Raw genomic sequence first — 19,599 nt, forward strand, 5'->3', positions numbered from 1 at the left:
ATTCATGCCTTTTCAAGAGTCCAGACTCATCAGAACTAGCAGTCTGTCATCCCTGCTTCCTTGCTTCCAGCCTCTGGATCTTACCTAATGATTCTATAACTCACAAGTTCCTTTCCAGCCTCCAGAAAGCAGAGTATAGGGAGCAATAATGTAGTGGGTAAGGCACTTGCCTTACAGCTGAGCCGGGTTTGAGCCTCAGTATCCCATGTGGTCCTCCAAGCCCCATCACGAGTCATTCCTGAATGCAAGACAGAGTAAGTCCTGAACATCACTGAGCATGGCCAAAACCAAAACTAACCAACCAAACAAACATACCAACCCTTGTCAGGTCCTCTCCATTCATATCCCATTCACAGCTAGACCTCTCCGGATTGAGGTCTACACCCACTGCCTCCCTGGTCCCTTTCCTACTTTTTCACACAGGGGTTAACTGTGTGAACAAGTGCCATAACCCCTGGTCTCTCTGTCCAGTGCCTAGATCTAATTCTTACCAAGTCTGTCATCCCTATATGTATGATTGACTTTGGCTCCAAAATACCTCTGAGCCTATTGATTTCTGTGCATTCCTGTCACTGTCACCTGGGTTTCGTCTTATGGACCATCTCTCCAGGGCTGGTGTGAAAGATCCCTCCCTGCAGCTGACCACTCTGGTCCTCTCTCAGCTGCCCCCTATGAGCAACTGAAGCAAGAGCTTTCAACCACCAATCAGAACTCACCTCCTCCTGCAAAGAAGCCTTTCAGTAGCTCCCCATGGCTCTTTGGGGTGAGAGAAGACAAAGCCCCTGTCTGCTCCTTCCCTCAGCGTCCTTGCATCCAGGCACGGAATCTCCAGACACCCTCCTTTGAGAACAGGACACCAGCAGTGTCCCACTTCTGGCAGAAAAGCACTTTCCCCCACTAGGTGCATCCATTGTTGATCACACATACCTATCAGGGAAGCCTGCCCAGACCTCCCCTGTGGGTCTATGTGTGTAAACACGAAAAAGGGGGCACAGGGCAGCGGCGCCTGCTTTCGGTAGTCTCCAGTAGTCTCACGCTGCTTCCCCCACCCCAGGGAGGTTGATGGCAATGATGAGGCAGGCGAAGAAAGGAGCGAGGGTTAGGCTGATTGGTCTCAGTTGCGGTTTCTTCCATTCCCATCTCCATTCTCCTCTGATTCTTCTCCTACTTCTTCCTCCCCCATGCTACTTCATTCTCCTTCTCCTCTGGATCTGAATCTTGATCTGACTTCTCTGGATCTGGCCCCCATATCCCCAGCCCACTCTTACAGCCTAGTTAAATCCCCCAGCATAAAGGGTTGGGCCTTACACATATGTGTGGTCACAATCAATAGGGGTAAAGTTCTTTGCCTCAGGGGATGCTGCTTCTAGGACAGATTCTCTTTCAGCAGTGTGACCCACCCAAGGGCGGAATCCCATGGGTGTGTTTCTCCTTTCCTTGTCCAACTAACATATAAGCATTCATAATATTAATCATTTTATATAGACATAGTAAGAGATACATTAAGCTTATAGAATTGCTCTCCTGGGGCCATCTCGATCTCAGGCTACAGTGCCCAGGCCAGATTAGTCTTTCCTATCCCTAGCAGGGTTCTAGTTTCGTTGTTGTTTTTGGATCATGACAGCATTTGTCCATGATCAAGCTCTTAACTTATAGTTAAGAATTGTGATACAATGGAATACTATGCAGCTATTAGAAAAAATGAAGTCATGAACTTTGCATATAAGTGGATCAACATGGAAAGTATCATGCTAAGTGAAATGAGTCAGAAAGAGAGAGACAGACATAGAAAGATTGCACTCATCTGTGAAGTATAAAATAACAGAATAGGAGACTAATATCCAAGAATAGTAGAAATAAGTACCAGTAGGTTGGCTCCATGGCTTGGAAGCTGGTCTCACATGCTGGGGAAAAAGGCAGCTCAGATAGAGAAGGGAACACCAAGTAAAATGTGGTTGGAGATCCCGCGCAGAAAGGGAGATGCATGCTGAAAGTAGACTAGAAACTGAACACAATGGCCACTCAATACCCCTATTGCGAACCACAACACCCAATTGGAGAAAGAGAGATCAAAAGGGAATACCCTGCCACAGAGGCGGGTTGGGGTTGGGGGGAGATGGGATTGGGGTGGGAGGGATACAGGGTTTATTGGTGGTGGAGAATGGGCACTGGTGGAGGGATGTGTTTGTGAACATTGGATGAGGGAAAAACAAGTTCTAAAATGTGTGAATCTGTATCTGTACCCTCATGGTGATTCACTAATTAAAGAATAAAATAAATTAAAAAAAATTGTGGCACTTTGGCCTGGCCCATATCGATGCCACGGTGGCTCACAGCTTGCCCTTCAGTCTCTCGTCGGGACCCTGCTTTTGGGGTGCTAGTGATGTAGGCAGGTAGATAGGGAAAGGCCTTTGACAATGAAACTTAGATTAACAAAGTCTCTTAGAAGGAGAATCCTGAGACTGACCCACCCTGTGGATACAAAAAACAGACCTGATAAAACCTTCAGCAGACCCTGAGGAGGTTTGGACCCCTCCCCATGAAGTTCCTCGAATTCCGTCAACCTCTCCCTTAATCTGATTAAAATGTGATCCAGCCTAAAGAAGACCATCATCACTCCCAACCTCCCTGGTAACCTCCTTAGCAATGGACTTTTACCTGGGAAGAAGCCCCCAGGTGGGGGCAGGTTGAAGAAACCCTATAAAGGCCACCTTGAACAAAGGAAGTGCGTGCATATGCTGCTTGAACCCATGTGCTGCTTGTGCCCACGTGGCCGAGCACTTGTGGTGCCCGAGCATATGTGTCGCCCACATCTTCCCCCTTGAGATGTGTATTTTCATGCTTTCATGTTCAGTGCTAGGATGTGTGTAGAGCTCTCTCCATCCTCGGAGGAGCCCGAGTTCTTTCTTGAGCGTGTTACTCCTGCTGTTTTCCTTTTCCACTTATCCCTTCCTCCTTCCCTAAAACCCTCTAAAATAAAATGTTACTTCACTGCTTGTCTACTCCCGGCTGGGGAGAAAGTGACCATCTTTCTCCTCCCTCCTTCACGGAAGTCACCCGTGGGGCCCACCGACATCACTAGGAACTAAGGGCAACTGAGGCTTAAGTCAAGAAAGCAGAAGCCCAGGAGTGAACAATATTCAAAGCCAATTAAATCCCAAGTTATAAAGCATAATATTGACTGTCTTCCTTTGTGTATATAAAAAGGACATTGCTTTAAACTAAACTATTCAAAAGACATAGAGAGGAGAAAGACAATATTTCACTCATACATATAAAATCATAGATTTCTGAGGAATCTGACCTTATAAGCTAACAGTCTGATTAGGGGGGAAAGGTGATAGACTGGTTGGGGAAGAGAGCATAGAGAGGAGTTTACCGATAAATGCAGTAGAATGGAAGTGCCTTGGGAGCACTGTGATAAACCTAAGCTTTTTGTGGCAAGGGGAACAGGACATAACAATGTTATCTTAAAATGTTTAGAGATTATTACCAGATAAACCTAAACTCTTTGTGGCAAGGGAGAAAGGACAAACCAATGATATCCTACACCTATGCCCATGCGCCTCTCCCTCATGTTCTTCTTGTCAAATGTGGCATCTTCCACTGGGGACAGGTGACCTGCACTACAGACACAGAGAGAGAGAGAGAGAGAGAGAGAGAGAGAGACAGACAGACAGACAGACAGACAGACACACACACACACACACACACACACACACACACACACACACGACTGGCTGTAGTGCTCGAGGGAAGGACCCTGTCTTCTATGCATTCACCTTCAAAGGGCCTGGCCTGTGACTGATGTCTAGTCATGACTGGGAATGTTCATAGGTTCTTTTGTTATAGTAATTCTCAGGGATTACTCCTGGCTCTGTCCTCAGGAATCATTTATTCCTGGTGGGCTCAGGGATGCCAGGGATCAAACCCTTGTTGGCCTCATGCAAGGCAAGTGCCCTAGTTGCTGTATCTTTCCAGTCCTATTGACCAATTTTATTTGCCTATAAACCTAACATCTCATAAATTTTCTTTTTTTTTTCTTTTTTTTGCTTTTTGGGTCACACCCGGCAATGCACAGGGGTCACTCCTGGCTCATGCACTCAGGAATTACCCCTGGCGGTGCTCAGGGGACAATATGGGATGCTGAGATTCGAACCCGGGTTGGCCGAGTGCAAGGCAAATGCCCTACCCGCTGTGCTATCACTCCAGCCCCTCATAAATTTCTTGAGGGCCACAGAGGTAGATGCACAGGGACTAAGGCACTGGACTTGCATCCTGCCAACTGCGGTTTGAATCCCCAGCACCACATATGGTTCCCTAATACTGCAAGGGGTCACTCAGGAATGGCTTCTGAGCACCTCTGGGTGTGACCCAAGCCCTATAGTAAGGATGATGATAATAATTATGTAGCTGCCTATTAGCCTGTAAGTCATCAGAGTTACAGGAAAGTTATTGTTCACCCCTGCAGCTAAGTGTGGATGCAATGCACATGCACATCCTTATGTGGATAACGACAGTGTCCACAGAGAGCTTGTCAGGCAGGCAGGTGAGCAGAGATGGAGAAATCTTAGTGGTCCGTGTCTGCTGATAGCAGAGGGAAGCCAGGCCAGCTAGGACCCAGCTCAGAGCCAGGGACATAGGGCCCCGCCCCAGAGGCCTGTGGGATAGGCGGGCCCCCAAGCTGACCTTGAGGGCCCAAACTGCTCCAGGTGAAGTGAACCTGGACCTTCTCACTCAGTGGGTCCTAGGAGAAGGGTGTGTGTGTGTGTGTGTGTGTGTGTGTGTGTGTGTGTGTGTGTGTGTGTGTGTGTGTGTATGTCCTAGGAGAAGGATGTGTGTGTGTGTGTGTGTGTGTGCGCGCGCGTGCGCTTCCAGCATCCAACCGGGGCCCGTTGAGGCCCTGCCATTCCAGGCGGCCACGATGTTGGTTTTCATGGCTGAAGTGCCGGTGGACAGAAGAAGGCCGGGAGAGGGCAGGGCTGGCCGGGCCCCATGTTGCTTCCATTCGTGGAGACGTTCCTCTCTAGAGGGATTCCGCTGGCTGATGAAGACAGAAGCCAAGCCCCGCAGTGCTCTCGCCAGATGTGTCGGAGAGCCTGGAACGTGCTGATGGCTGGAGTGAGAGCCCTGTGCTCACCCCCCACAACCAGGACCACTGGGTATGGCCCCGGTGGCCCAAGAAGTGCAAGGAGTTGTTGTGCAAGGAGTTGTTGGGGGCTGGGGGCGGATATCATTAACTTCATATGTTCACCTTTCGTTGAGTGAAAACATCTCACACACTCCACGGTTTGAGGTGGGAGGAACCTGAGGGGTGACGGGTCCGAGTGTCTGAGCTGAAGGCTCAGAGAGGTCCCAGGGTGGCCAGCTAAGGACAGAGGCGGGAGCCTGACCTCGGGAAGATGCTTCCTCTGGGAAGCAGTCCTGCTGGCGAGAGTCAAGGAGCAGGCCGACAGCCAGGTGCACTCTCAGCACGCTGCCTTTCTCGGTGACCTGGTAGCATGTCTGGCCTGCAGGCTGCTGGCTGGTGGGCCCAGGGGGAGTCCTGCAGCCACCCACATGCCACTCCTGCCTCTTTCCACTCACAGCACCAGAGGAGGTTGTGGGAGTCAGAAAGTGAGGGTATGGGAGGCTCGTCTTTTTTTTTTTTTTTTTTTTTGGTTTTGGACCACACAAGTGGTGCTCAGGTCTCAGTGCTCAGGACCATTCCTAGCAGTACTCAGGGGACCTGCCAGGGATCAAACCGAGGCCCCCTGCTTGCAAAGCTTGTGTTCCAGGCAATCTCTCTGGCCTCTTAATCTTGATCAATAGAAGCTGAGAAATAATGAATATTGTTGCTTAAAAAAAAAAATCAAATACTATAGGGATGAAGGCCCTTGCTTTGCACGAGGTCAAGTCCTGGTTCTACACCTCTAGGAGTGAGGTCTGAGCTGAGGCAGCCTGAGTACTGCCCAGTGCGGCCCTGAAAAGAAAGCTCAAGGTCTGCACCCTGGAGGTTTGTTTACCATCTGTGACTAGGGCAGCATCTAATGTTTTAAAGTTAGGGCCAGGGAGTTGGTTCACAGGCTTGTGTGTGGGCCCACCATGCAGAAGACCAAGTTTCCATCCACACACCCCAGCATTTTTTACTGAGCACTTCTGGTGGGGGTGGGGGCCACAGCCTCCACCTCCACTAAGCCAGAGGTAGCTCCTGAGCACTTGCTACTGTGGCCCCCTCAAAATAAAATGAATTTTTAAAAATGTAGTTAGTTTAGGGGCCGAAGAGATAGTACAATGCATAGGGTGCTTACCTTGCCTGGCTGACCTGGACTCAATCCCCGGCATCTCATATGGCCCCTGGAGGAGTGATTCCTGAGTGCAGAGCCAGGGAGAAGCCCTCAGCATCACTGGGTGTGGCCCAAAAAACAAAACAAAATAACCAACAAAAATTTAGTCCGTTTAATGTAAAATAACAGTGCAGTATCTTAATAATATAAAAGGAAAATTAATTTGTGTGACACTTATATTAAAATCAATTTAATATAATAGTTTGGGGTTACTACAAACCCAGAAGACCTGGGATGGATGTAGGTTTACGTTTAGAAAAATCATCTTCATAAACGTGATTCGTACAAACGTCAGCTATTCGGGTCCTGGAACTCGAGGTGTGAACGCCACCCGCCGTGCCGTGTGGATGAAATCCTCCACTATAATGCAGTTCCTTCCCTCGAGGGCTTCCAGCAACATTCTGAGGCCTGCAGGCTCCTTGAGAGGGAGCATGACACTGTCTCCCCTGTCAGGGATGGGGCAAAACCTTTTCCTTGAAATAGTGATTCTCTCGCGTAGGCAACAAAATGCTCCTATAAAGAACCACCAGCTCATAGAAAGGGGTGTGAAGACAGTCAACTTCCAGAATGATGAATAAAAAATTATTTTTTTTTCCAGTTTAGATTTCTATTTATTTTATACATAGTTTATTCCTGGGCCATAAGTTTTGCCTTCCTCAGTTTCTTCTGTGATCTTTTTCTTTGGCGCTACTTCCTCTTTATCTTTAGGCACAATCTGCTCTTTTTCAGTAAGAATCACCTCGATGTGGCAAGGGAACTCCTGGAAGGGCTAATCTGCCATGTGCCCTATAAGTTTTGGGGCATGTCTTGGGAGCTGTGTTCATCTGGACAAGCTCAACACCCAGAGACTCTACATTCCTGTAGGTTCCCTTAAGTTCTGTATTAGACTGCATTTTTCAAGCATGCACAGTAACAATTCAGTACTCTCTTGGGCCATTGGCCCAAAAGTGTGTCCAGCCCCACTGTCTGGTCTGTGTGCACCTGCCAGTGCCACCATTGTAATTTACGGAAGGCTCACACTGCTTCTGCAGAGTGGCACCCTTCGGAAACTTAGTGGCCTTTCAAATATGCATAGCCTTGCTGGTCTGAGCCACTTTCCCAGTGGGTTAGAGTTGGTTTTTCAAGTTGTTTTTAGGTTGTTTTTTCTTTGATTGGTTTTGGGGCCATACCTGGCAATGCTCAAGGATTACTCCTGGCTCTGCACTCAGGAATTACTCCTATCAATGCTAAGGGGACCAGAGGGAATGCTGGGAATCAAACATTCCAATCAAACAAACGTGAGCCGAGTTCAGTGCTACACCCTACTTGCTACGCTATTATTCCGACCCTCCCGAGCATTCTTGAAGTGAGCACAAAGATTTAAGTTACTGGGCTTGACGATTTTGTCAGATTGTTTTGGGTCCATGAGTAGCACACCATCTCAGGACCACCTGAAGTTGCTCATGAACAAGGGAGAGTGATGGATACTGGGAGAATTTCTGAGAACTAGGAATCCCAAGAAAGACCCTTCGTGAAGCCACTCTGCAGTCCAGAGGAGAGCACTAGGAAAGCAGCTGGCAGCATGCTTTAAGGGCATGGATGAGGTCTTGGCTTGAGTTACAACAAACTCCCTTCTTTCCCCACTCCCCTACTCAAAATAAAACTGGAAAATTTGTTTTTGTAATATCACTGTTATGTCATTGTTCATCGATTTGCTTGAGTGGGCGCCAGTAACATCTTCATTTGTCCCTGCCACATGCTAGTGTAGCTCAATGGTATCTGCTCGCTCTAGGAACATGAAGAACATGTTGTTGTTACTGTTTTTTGCACATCAAATACATCATAGGTAACTTGCCAGGCTCTGCCGTTTCATAATAAAAACCTGAAAAATTCTCAAAACAGCAGTTTAAGAGACAGTCCATGAGGTAAGGCACTGCCCTGCATGCAGCCACTTATGCCAAGCATCGTTTGATTTCTGGTACTGCTTATGTTCCCTGTGGCCCCAAGCCCCCACCTTTAACATCCTTCCCAATCCTAAAAGCATGTATTCAAGAAAAATAGCCAAATCTTGGTTAAAATAATGAGTTTTATTATTTATTTATTTATTTATTTGCTTTTTGGGTCACACTTGGCGATGCATAGGGGTTACTCCTGGCTCTGTACTCAGGAATTACCCCTGGTGGTGCTCAGGGGACCATGTGGGATGCTGGGAATCAAACCCGGGTCGGCCATGTGCAAGGCAAATGCCCTACCCGCTGTGCTATCGCTCCAGCCCCCCAAATAATGAGTCTTAGGGCTGGGAGAGCTATCTCACAGGGCTGCAGCTCCTACTTTGCCTATAGGAGCCACAGGTTTGATCTTGGCACCACATGGTCCCCCCCAAAGCACCACCAGGAATGGCCGTAAACACCACGAGGTACAGTCCAAAGATCAAAACCAAAACAAGAACTGTAACATCTGACATTTTCACTTGCCCAGAGCTAACTTACAATACACTCTTTATTTTCTTGAAGCAAGATAGTTTTTATTTTTTATTTATTTTTTGCTTTTTGGGTCACACCTGGTGATGCACAGGGGTTACTCCTGGCTCTGCACTCAGGAATCACTCCTGGCTGTGCTCAGGGGACCATATGGGATGCTGGGAATTGAACCCGGGTCAGCCGCGTGCAAGGCAAACACCCTACCCGCTGTGCTATGAAGCAAGATAGTTTTTAATTGAATAAAATGTTCTTAGAAAGAAGTGAGAGGAGAGAAGGAGAGGAACAGAGTTCAAGAGAGAACATGGACTTCTCCAGAGTAGAAGAAGCAAGCAAACAAAGATATGTGTTCAAGAGATAACACAGATTGGTTGCCTTCTGCCTTAAACCTCATCAACTGTGGTGCACCACGCTTGGAGTATGAGTGGTGTGAGGTATGAAATGTCCAGGAATAGGTTCAATCATGGATGAGCATGTGGAGAGCAGCCGTGAGCATCGTAGCGGTTGAATCATCTCATCAACGACCATGATCCAGAGACTCATTGTCCTCTCGTGGAAGAAATCATAAAATGACTCGCCATAGCCATGTCCCCGGACCCGTGCCAGGCTATTTAATTTGGGGCACCCCAGAGTGGGGGGGGCAGATGAGGCCTCTCCCCACCTCAAGGGACCTAGCCCCAACATTCATAACAAACAATACAAAATAAATTATTTTGTTTCTGCTTTGGGGCAGGGGTTGGGGTTCAGGATGAAAACATGCAAATTATAGTGGTGGGAAGGTGTAATGGTGGTGGGATTGGTGTTCAACTATTAAATGTAATCAAATACTGTAAACTACTTTATAAAAATAAAATAAAATAAAAAGGAGACAACACAGGCATGAAAAAGGAAGTGAAAGTTCTTCTGAACTGTAGTCGTGGAAACAAAGAGCTCTGTACAGCTGGAGTTAGGAAAACCTGCAGCTGAGTCAATGGGGAATGGCCCGGAGGTCTGAAAGACCCTCCAGGAAATTGTTCTACTGTGACTTGTTCTACTGTGAGAGCGGGGACATGTGTTCACTGCCACATTGGAGATCCTCCACCATGAGCTATCTGTTTCACAGGCATTTGGTAGAAGTCAGCAATGTTTAAAAATCAGCAGCAATTATTGCCCATTTTGATGATAGTAGTTGGGGCTATCAAAACCTTGATTGGTAGGGGACTGAAAAATATCTAGAAGTAATTGTTTTGAGGCCAAGAGTTCTGCACCCAGGGGTCACTCCTGGCAGGGCTCAGGAGACCATATGGGGTGGCAGGAATTGAACGCAGGTCTGCTGTGTGCAAGGTAAGTACTTTGCCCATTGTACTATCTCTCCAACCCTGCCAAAAGTTCTTTTTTATTAAAAGAAAAAAATCGGGGTCACATCTGGTGATGCTTAGTGGCTACTCCTAACTTCTTTTTTTTAACTTAAAAAGAGAATTTAATATATTTTAAATAATAATAAAAGAAAATTTGACTATGACACAATAAATTTATCTGCAAATATAATGACTTGGGTAGGAATTAACAAAAGGGTGGCTGGTTTTATTTATTTATTTTTTAACTTTTTATTAAACCATGTGGAAAGTTACAAAGTTCTCAGGTTTATGTCTCAGTTATACAATATTCAAATACCCATCCCTTCACCAGTGCCCATATTCCACCACCAAAAAACCCAGTATACCCCCCGCCCCCACCCCCCATCCCCTACTGTATAACTAATGAATTTCACTTCATTTTCTCTTTACCTTGATTACGTTCCATATTTCAACACAAAGCTCACTATTGTTGTTGGAGTTTCCCCCCAAGAAAGACAGCCCTACTACCAGGAAGCATTTGATAATTAGTTTTCCATTGCTGGGAATGAAAAGATATGTAGCCCCACTGCTCCAAGTACATAACTTTTTTTTTTCCTTTTTCCTTTTCCTTTTTTTCCCCCCTCATCCCCCTTCCCGCGCCTCATAGTATGGCGTACACCACGCCGCGTTTCTCCCTGAAAATGGGAAACAACCTGGAAAGAGGGATATTTCCTCTTCTTGGCAAGTGTGGGGCTTTTGCTTAGTTCACAGTCCAGAGAGGTGGTTGCTACATTTATAACCTTCAATATTTCAACAAAAACTCACTGTTATTATTTGGAGTTTCCCCCCCAAGTCAGACCTGTTCAAAAGGAACCGTTTCACATTGCTGACAATTATAGATGTTAAGTTGTGCGGATGCGGTAGCATCCGCGCGGTTTTGGATTTCTGTATAAAGTCCAGGGAAAATTATGCCAGAAATTGTATAGCCCAGCTCACAGTCCCAGTGCATTGCTGTAAGAAGTCTCTGGAATCAAAGTCTTTAGGCGCAGAGGGTCCGCTTCACTCTAGGTAGGCAGCTCCGAATTTATCTGGGCTTCCTTTTTTTTTTATTAAAAATAAAAATGAGGGTCACATATGGTGATGCATAGGGGCTACTCCTAACTCTGTGCTCAAGGATCATACCTGTGTGAGGGTCACACCTGGCAGTGCTTAGGGAATCATAGGTGTTGTCATATGGATAGAATTGGGGTTGGCCATGGGCAAGGAATGTGCCTTATCCCCTGTTCTATCTCTCTGGGCTGAAGCCATGGGTTCTGTACCAGTGTTACCCACATATTCTCTTCTCTGGGATCCCCAAAACATAGTATGTGATCTCCAGCACACAGCAAGGTGTGTATGAACACAAAGCATGTGACCTTAGTGAACCCCACAACTAAAGGTATGAGAGTATCATGGCCAGTCCAGGGAGACCCGGAGAGCATGTGCGTCAGCGCTCCATCAGTTCCCAGAAGGTGCGAGCACCCAACTACACTGTGTGCCCTCAGCAAGCATTATAGTGAGCATCACAAAATAGATTGGGGCCACAGTGAGCAGAGGTGCCAATGAAGGTACGTGATTGCCAGCAAGCACCTTGGCCATGGACATGAGCCAGATGTGTGACCCCCTCAGCAAGCACCACAACCAGGGCCATGTGACAACCAGTCACTGCAGCAGAACAGCAAGCAAGGAAGGGATGGGGAAGGGAAGAAATTCCCACCAGAACCTAATGAGCCCGCCAATGGGAGAGCCCCAAGACTCTGAAGCAATTGGCAGAGGGGTGGTTTGTAAATTGCAAGCCTAGAAGGGCCGGAAGTCTCTCTCAGGATGATCTCAGAGTCCTGTGCAAGCAGGAACTGAATGCTAATCAGGAACTGTAAACTGCTAAAGTATAGAAGATGTTCCTCAGCACTCACACTCATGGTGGAGAGAGGGTTGACACCAACTTTACTGGGGAACATCGGGTCTCATATATGGGTCCTGTGGGCCCCTAGGATCTTCCAGGGGAGCTACAGGTATGAATGATGTTTGTAGCCTTGAGACAGTAGGAAGGAGTATGCACAGGAAGGGAACGGACTTGGAGGGGACTGTGGTCGGGAAAGGTCAGGACACACTGGCTTAGAGCAGATGAAATAACTCTACAGACACGAGCTACACCGGTGAAGATCTTCGAGGACACACGTCAAAGTTACAGACTTAACAGAATCAGTTCAGAAAAATCTCTAAACCAAAAGTGAAACAGGAATAGGAACACGAACCCTCGAGGAGGGGACCTGAGCTGCTGATTCTATTCTTTAGCATGTCCAGTTTGCGGGTGGAGAAATGCCCCAAAGATTGAACAAATGTCCTACATGCAGGAGGCCTCGGTTTGACCTCTGGCACTGCATGGCTCCCCTGAGCATAACTGGAAGTGACCCCTGAGCACCGCTGGGTACAGACCGCCCAGCCCAAAACAAAACAAAATGTTTAGTTTTGAGGTTCCCATAGTCGGTGGGCCTCCATACTTAAAGCTGGGCCTCACATGACTGGACTTGTTGTTAAGAAAGGTTCAGGGAGTGAGAAATGGTGCAGGTTATAGAGCAAGGCTCAGGTCAGACCAGGATCAGTCTCCAGTCCCCATGACCACTGATCACCACCAACTTTCATGGTGGTGGCCCCTGTGCACGGCTGCATCGAGCACCCTGGCCCCAGAGGGATTGGACCCAGATAGACTGGCTCTAGACAGTTTGGCCCACACCTTGTTGAGCTCTGTTGGGTGTAGCCCTGAAAGACCGGAGACCTCTGCTGCAGAGAGTGCGGATGTGAAGGCACTTGCCTTGTATTGACCAACCCCAGATCTGCAGAACTGGATGAGGCCCCCTGAGCACTACCAGAGGTGATCCCTGATTACTGTCCTGGGTATGATCCCCCAAACCAAATCCCAAGAAACCCAAATGGAGGTCCAGGAGTTGGCTCCAGGACTCAGAGCATCTGCCTTTTGAATGGGGTCCACAGGACTGCAGTTCTACACTGATGGCCTCGAGGGGACTGAGCGCAGCACTGCCTGGGGGCCTGGCTCCCCAGTGATTTCCTGCTGCATCAGGGCCAGGTGTGTGGGATGAAAGGGCTGTGTCCCCTAGCAAGCACTTTGACTAAAACAGATGTGTGAGGGACTGAGAGAAAGCGCAGTGGGTCGGGCATTTGTTTTGCACATGGCACACCTGAGTTGAATGCCCAAGTCCACTGGGAGTGGTTCCTGAGTACAGAGCCAGGAGTAACCCTGAGCATAGCTGGGTGTGACCCCAAACTAACATGTGACCACTGGGACAGGAAGTGTGACCCCAGCCTGTGGGACATAACACCTCAGTGGCCCCTGGCAAGCACAGCAGGGATGTGTAAACCCAGGAGCGGGAGGGATGCAATCCCCAGCGAACATTTTATGCCAGGCCTCATCACTGCCTGTGGTGCTCAAGACAACGTGCACTCATGATTTCTGGCCCGAAATTTCCTGATTCAGCTGGGCAGATTGACCGGCAGGAGCCACTTCAAGATTCAGATCATTTTTTGACCCCCTTCCAAGAGTGTCTGCCTCTCCCAGGGACTTTGTTCCCGGAAACCAATGGGCAAGTAAACCAGGTAGCTGGGAAAAAGCACCGAATGGGGCAAACACTGGGAGGCTGGGGCAGAGCGCCCGGGAACCAGTGCTGGCTGCAGCGTGTTGTTCTGGAGCGTGTCGTAACCCAAGGAATGTCTGCATGGCACGGCTCTGGCGACAGAGACCTGCAGGACAGGGCAGCTACCTTTAACACTGATGCACATCGTGCTGCTTAAAAGGCCGCTACGTGCTTCATCTCAGTGGACAAGAGGGCAGGTATTACTGGACCTACATTACAGAAGAGCAAATGACTTTTTGAAAGGCCACCTGCAGACTGATAGTAGAACCAGGGCTAGATATCAGGTCTTCAAATTAAATATCCAGTGGTTTGGGGGCCAGATAGTACAGCAGTTACGGTGCTTGCCTTGCCCACAGCTGATCTGGGTTCAACACCTGGCATCACATGTAGTCCCGAGCCCTGCCAGGAGTGATCCCTGAGCACAGAGCCAGGAAGTAACTCCTGAGCACTGCTGGGTATGGCTTTAAAATATATATATATAATATATATATATACACATACACATATGTGTGTATACATATACAACACACACATATATACATATACAACACATATATATGTATACACACATATGTATATATATTATCAATATATGTTTTTGTTTAATGTGAGCTCTGTGGAGAGCTAAAATTGCTGACAGTTTGAAGGTTTAAATGAGTCCGTTCCTGTCCAGAGTCATCACCATTTCCAATCGTTTCCAAGTATCCTTGTCCTAGTGGTCCCTTCTCTATTCTAACCATCCTAAATGTCCTCCCCCACTGTAGTAAGCTTCCAACTGTGGACCAGTCCCCCTGGCCCTTGTTTCTACTGATCTTGTGTATTAGTCTCATTGTTAATTTTTTTAATCCCACAAATGAGTGCAATTATTCTATGTCTGTCCATCTCTCTCTGCCTCATTTCACTCTCCATGTCCATCCTGATGAGCGAATGTCATGCCCGTGGCAGCTATTGTTATGAGTGATAGGATGAGAGCAATGGCGGGTACCAGAGTGGTTCTGTCTGAGCTTGCAGATTCAGTGTGGTGTCATCCCCTCAACTCAACCAACACGTGTCTGATGCTGGAGGTAGGAAAAGAAAAGTCAGTCTTCATCTCTAAGAAGAGGAGGGTAGCCGTTGGAGCCTGACACTGAGAGCAGAGACTCCTCTCACCACCCCTACTCGTGATCTGAACTTGACCAAGAAATGTGCTTTGTCCGTGCCTCACCTAGTGAGGAGGCTGAGAATGTCTGCTCAGGGTTGTTACTTGCTTGTTGTCATGGTAGGAAGTGCACAGCTAAAGGTGCATCGCTATTGTGCTTGTTCACATGCCGTGGTATCTCTAAGCCTTGCGATTCTCTTCAGCGTACATATCAACCCTTGGTCAAAGCTTCGTTTTTGTACTCTGTACAGCAGAGTCCCTGCAGGTCGAGTCATCAAGGCTTTTTCCCTGCTCAGTGTGGCTCAATGTGGTCTTAGGGTCTGATCTGTGCCCCCCAAATCCCCATTCATGAAGCCCAACTTCCAAAGCAACTATTTGGAGACAGGACCCTCAAGGAGGTAAGAAGGGAAAATGAAGCCTTGTGAGGGGTGGGGGCGACCCTTTGGGTTGGGACTGGCCCTTTGCAAGAAAATAAGAGAACAGCAGAGAACTCTCCGAAGCACAGAGGTCACATGAAGACACGCAGAAGAAGTCTGAGAGAGCCAGGGTGATCCCTCAGCAGAAACCAGTGCCAACAGCACCTGGACCCTGAACCTCAGCCTTTAGAACCCTGCGGCAACCAATGCTGTTCTTGGTTGTGTGTGTGTGTAGAATTGGTCAGCTGGACTCCATTTACATGACCCTAACTTAGCAGCAATAAGCACAGCACCCTAGTCCCGAGCCAGCTGCACACCTGCCTCCTTCTCTCCAGCAGGTCTGCGGGGTTTGACCTCGGCCACCTCAGTGTCACAGAGCTGCTTCCAGCCTGTGTGATCTGGTTTCTAGTGGCCTTGACATGCCCAGGGAATGCAGAAGGGCCCTTTTTTGCTGCCTCCTCCACATCTGATAGGGGGTCAGAGGGATCTTGATGGTGGCAGAGTGGTCTAGCTGGTCTCACCTTGGGCACTCTTCCGAGGATACTGGGGTTGACTTTTCTGTCAGTCTTGGACCTGGGCAGTGGGGGAGAGGTGGAGCTTCTCCAAGAGGTGTTCAACCCATTTGGCACTCTCCAGCCCCCAGTGTTGGCAGTTTAAGGCCCTCAGTCTGCTGCCCCTCTTTAGGGCAGTCGGTGCAGACTGAAGGCCAGGGAGTGCTCGGAACCTTTAGCTGAGTGAAGACTCAAGAGGCTGCATAAGCCTGCAGCTCTCAGGAACCATCATACCCACTGGTACAGGCCTGGCCACAAGCACTGGCGATGTGATATCTGTAGTTCTTGGTATAGTTATCCAGCAGGGTATTTTGGAAAATTTTATTCTCCACTTTATTAAGGTATGATTGACAAATCAAGTTGAAAGATTTTAGAAGTACACATGTGACAACTAATACATATACATTGGTAAAAAGTTTTCTGTTTAATTGCCATACATTTAATCTCACATACATATTACATGCATTTTTACATATATAACATATATGTATTATGTGTGTGTCTTTTGAGTCACACCCAGTTGTGGTCAGGTCTTGTTCAGGAAACATGATACTCACGGGACTATATGGGGGGCTGGAGATTGAACCCAAGTTAGCACCATGCAAGGCAAGCACTTTTTCACTGTACTCTCAAACTCAACATGTTAATTTTTTTTTAAGGTGAGTAAAAAGACTCTCTACAGAGAGTCTCTTGCCCGCGCACCTGGCTGTCTTCTCCGGGGCCCCTCCGAGGGGATGGGCTCCAGCTTCCCTCCCCACCCCGAGCAGAGTTCCTGGCGGCTGAAGACCTTCGGAGCCTAGCCACAACCATGCTCAAGGCCCCTCTCCACACGTTTGGATGAGCCTCACGCATGAAGGAACCTCGCGCCTCTCAGTCACCTCACGGTGGCCCTGACCGCCCCCTCTTCGCCAGGTAACCAGGATTTTCCTTCTGAGACCTTGCCCTCATGGAGGAGCTCTCCGATCGCCCCCCAGCCAGGGTCAGGGGCTCTGACGCCCCCAGACCCGCCTGCCTCTGAGTCACCTTGCTGCCTGCCCTGACGCCGTCCTCCTCTTGCTCAGGTTGTTAGGGGCGTGGCCACACGCCAGGGGGAGTGGCATCAAAGGGGGCGTGGCCTCATTCTGGAGAGGCGCCGTTATTTCTCCCATTCCATGCAATGTGCTTCGGCCACAATTGATACAATCTATTCCTCTGAAGAATACCCCGGTCATCTTCGTCACTATATGTTAATAGTCAACTAGCCTATCCTATCCTATTTTCACAAAAACTGTCAGTGAACACATCAAGCCGCACATAAAAGTCCTTTGTAAAAAGATCATAGCCCCAAGTCTTCAGTTGAGGCCCCTCTCAAGCTAAGGAGAGCGCCTGATAGTAAAGCCCATAACAACATGAAGAAACAGCAAAAATTCCCACCACCAGGAGAGATGGAAGGGAGGATTTCAGGAACCTCAGCAATGACTTCCCAGAAATACAACCTCCTCTCAGTAAGGAATTCAGAGAGGAAATCGTGAAGATGGTTGACGAATTTAAAGCAACTATGGAACGAACATCCAATAAATTAAGGGAGGATATGGATGCAGCATTGGAACACATCCAGGAAGAAATGAGAGCAGAAATTTCAAAGCTACGAACAGAAGTGACACAATTAAAAGAATCAGTAGATGAAATAAAAAACTCGGTAGGAGCCCTCAATAGTAGAATGACTACAGCCAAAGACAGAATCAGTGAGCTTGAAGATGAGCTGCACAAAGCATATAGGCAACAACAAATAATGGCAAAAGACCTCAAAATGGCTCTAGAGCAAATTAGAGTACTAGGGGATGACCTCAAGAGCAACAACATAAGAATCATGGGAGTACCAGAAGCACAGGGAACCAATCCCAATGAAAAAAACACAAAGACATCATTACTAAGAAATTCCCAGAGCTAGAGAATGCGGGCATCCAGATCCAAGGAGTCCGAAGGGTGCCAGCTAAAAGGGACCCAAATGAAAAATCCCCAAGGCATATCATAGTCAGAATGATGGATTCCGTGGATAGAGACACAATACTGCAAGCAGCAAGATCAAAGAAGGAAATCATAAACAAAGGAGCACCCCTTAGATTCACAGCAAACCTATCAGAAGAAACCTTCCAAGCCTGAAGGCAGTGGTGGGATATAGTGAAAAAACTTAATGAAATGAACGCCTCACCAAGAATACTTTACCCAGCTAAACTCTCAGTTAAACTTGAAGGAACCATACACTATTTCATGGAGAAGCAATAGCTCAGGAACTTCATAGACTCAAGACCAAATTTAAAAGAAGGACTCAAAGGGCTACTATAAAACAAGGAAAAACCTACAAGAACAACAAACCCTACAGAAAAATGGCACAAAATCCCATGACAAAATTTCTCTTAATGTTAACGGTCTAAATGCACCAATCAAGGGGCTGGAGCGATAGCCCAGCGGGTAGAGCGTTTGCCTTGCACGTGGCCGACCCAGGTTCGAATCCCAGCATCCCATATGGTCCCCTGAGCACAGCCAGGGGTAATTCCTGAGTGCAGAGCCAGGAGTAACCCCTGTGCATTGCCAGGTGTGACGCAAAAAAAAAATAATAATAATAATTTAAAAAAATAAATGCACCAATCAAGAGGCACAGAGTGGCAAAATGGATCCAAAAACTAAACCCAACTTTCTGCTGCCTACAAGAAACACATCTGAATAGTCAGAACAAACACAGACTCAAAATCAAAGGATGGAAAACAATCCTGCAAGCAAACAACTCCCTCAAAAAAACAGGGGTGGCCATACTAGTATCCGACAACATAGATTCAGGCTGAAAAAGATCTTTTCTGAGCTTGTCTCTGTAAGGCATAGACCTGCACCGTATGTTTAACAGAGCCAACATTCCAGCATGCTTCCAAGTACCCGAATACGTCTTCCTTCTCCTTAATAGGGCCCAGAATGGCCTGGCAATCCTCATTAGAATTTTCAAAGGCCAATAGTTTAGTCAACAGCTCCTGAGTTGCCTTATCCTTAACCTGCATTTCAATAGCTTTCATCAACCTTCCTATGAAATCTGCATAAGGTTCTGAGGCTCTCTGGAAAATCTTCATAAAACTTCCCTTAAATTCTGCTTCTGCATCAACCTTCTCCCATGCACGCAGGGCTGTGTCACGGACATGAGCAAAAACAGCTAATGCCTGGCTTTGTGCACATAGATCAGTCCTGGAAGGGCCTAGGGGAGCCTGTAAGGTGCCAGGGATCATACCTGGGTGTGCTGCATGCAAGGCAAGTGCCTTGCCCACTATACTCTCTTTCCAGCCATCCCAACACTTTTTGTATGTGACCCACACAAACTCAATGTCTTCTTAGTTCTTGGTCACCAGAGACAGGTAATGGAACCAGAGCAATAGTACAGTGGCTAGGTGCTGGCCTTGTTCATGGTTCTACACCACGAACTGGAGTTCGATCCCCGGCACCACATGTTCCTCTGATCCCCACTAGGATTGATTCTTGAGTGCAGACCCAGGGATCTCCTGACCACCACTGGTGTGGATCAAAAATGACAAAAAAAAAAAAAAAAAGAGAGAGAGAGAGAAGAGGAGGGTACTAAGAACATCTTTTTTTAAAAAAATTTATTTTATTGAATCACCAAGTGGAAAGTTACAAAGTTCTCAGGCTTATATCTCAGTTATACAATGGTCAAACACCCATCCCTTCAC

The 19,599-nt window shown here is 47.5% G+C and overlaps 2 pseudogenes; both read right to left on the minus strand.

The window, feature by feature from the left end:
• Positions 1-19,599, minus strand: part of LOC129400653 (craniofacial development protein 2-like) — a 115,979-nt pseudogene that overhangs the window by 51,079 nt on the left and 45,301 nt on the right.
• Positions 6,954-7,411, minus strand: LOC105942942 (60S ribosomal protein L17-like; annotated as a pseudogene).

This window comes from Sorex araneus, chromosome 1 (genome assembly GCF_027595985.1).
Source record: "Sorex araneus isolate mSorAra2 chromosome 1, mSorAra2.pri, whole genome shotgun sequence".
Lineage (NCBI taxonomy): Eukaryota > Metazoa > Chordata > Mammalia > Eulipotyphla > Soricidae > Sorex > Sorex araneus.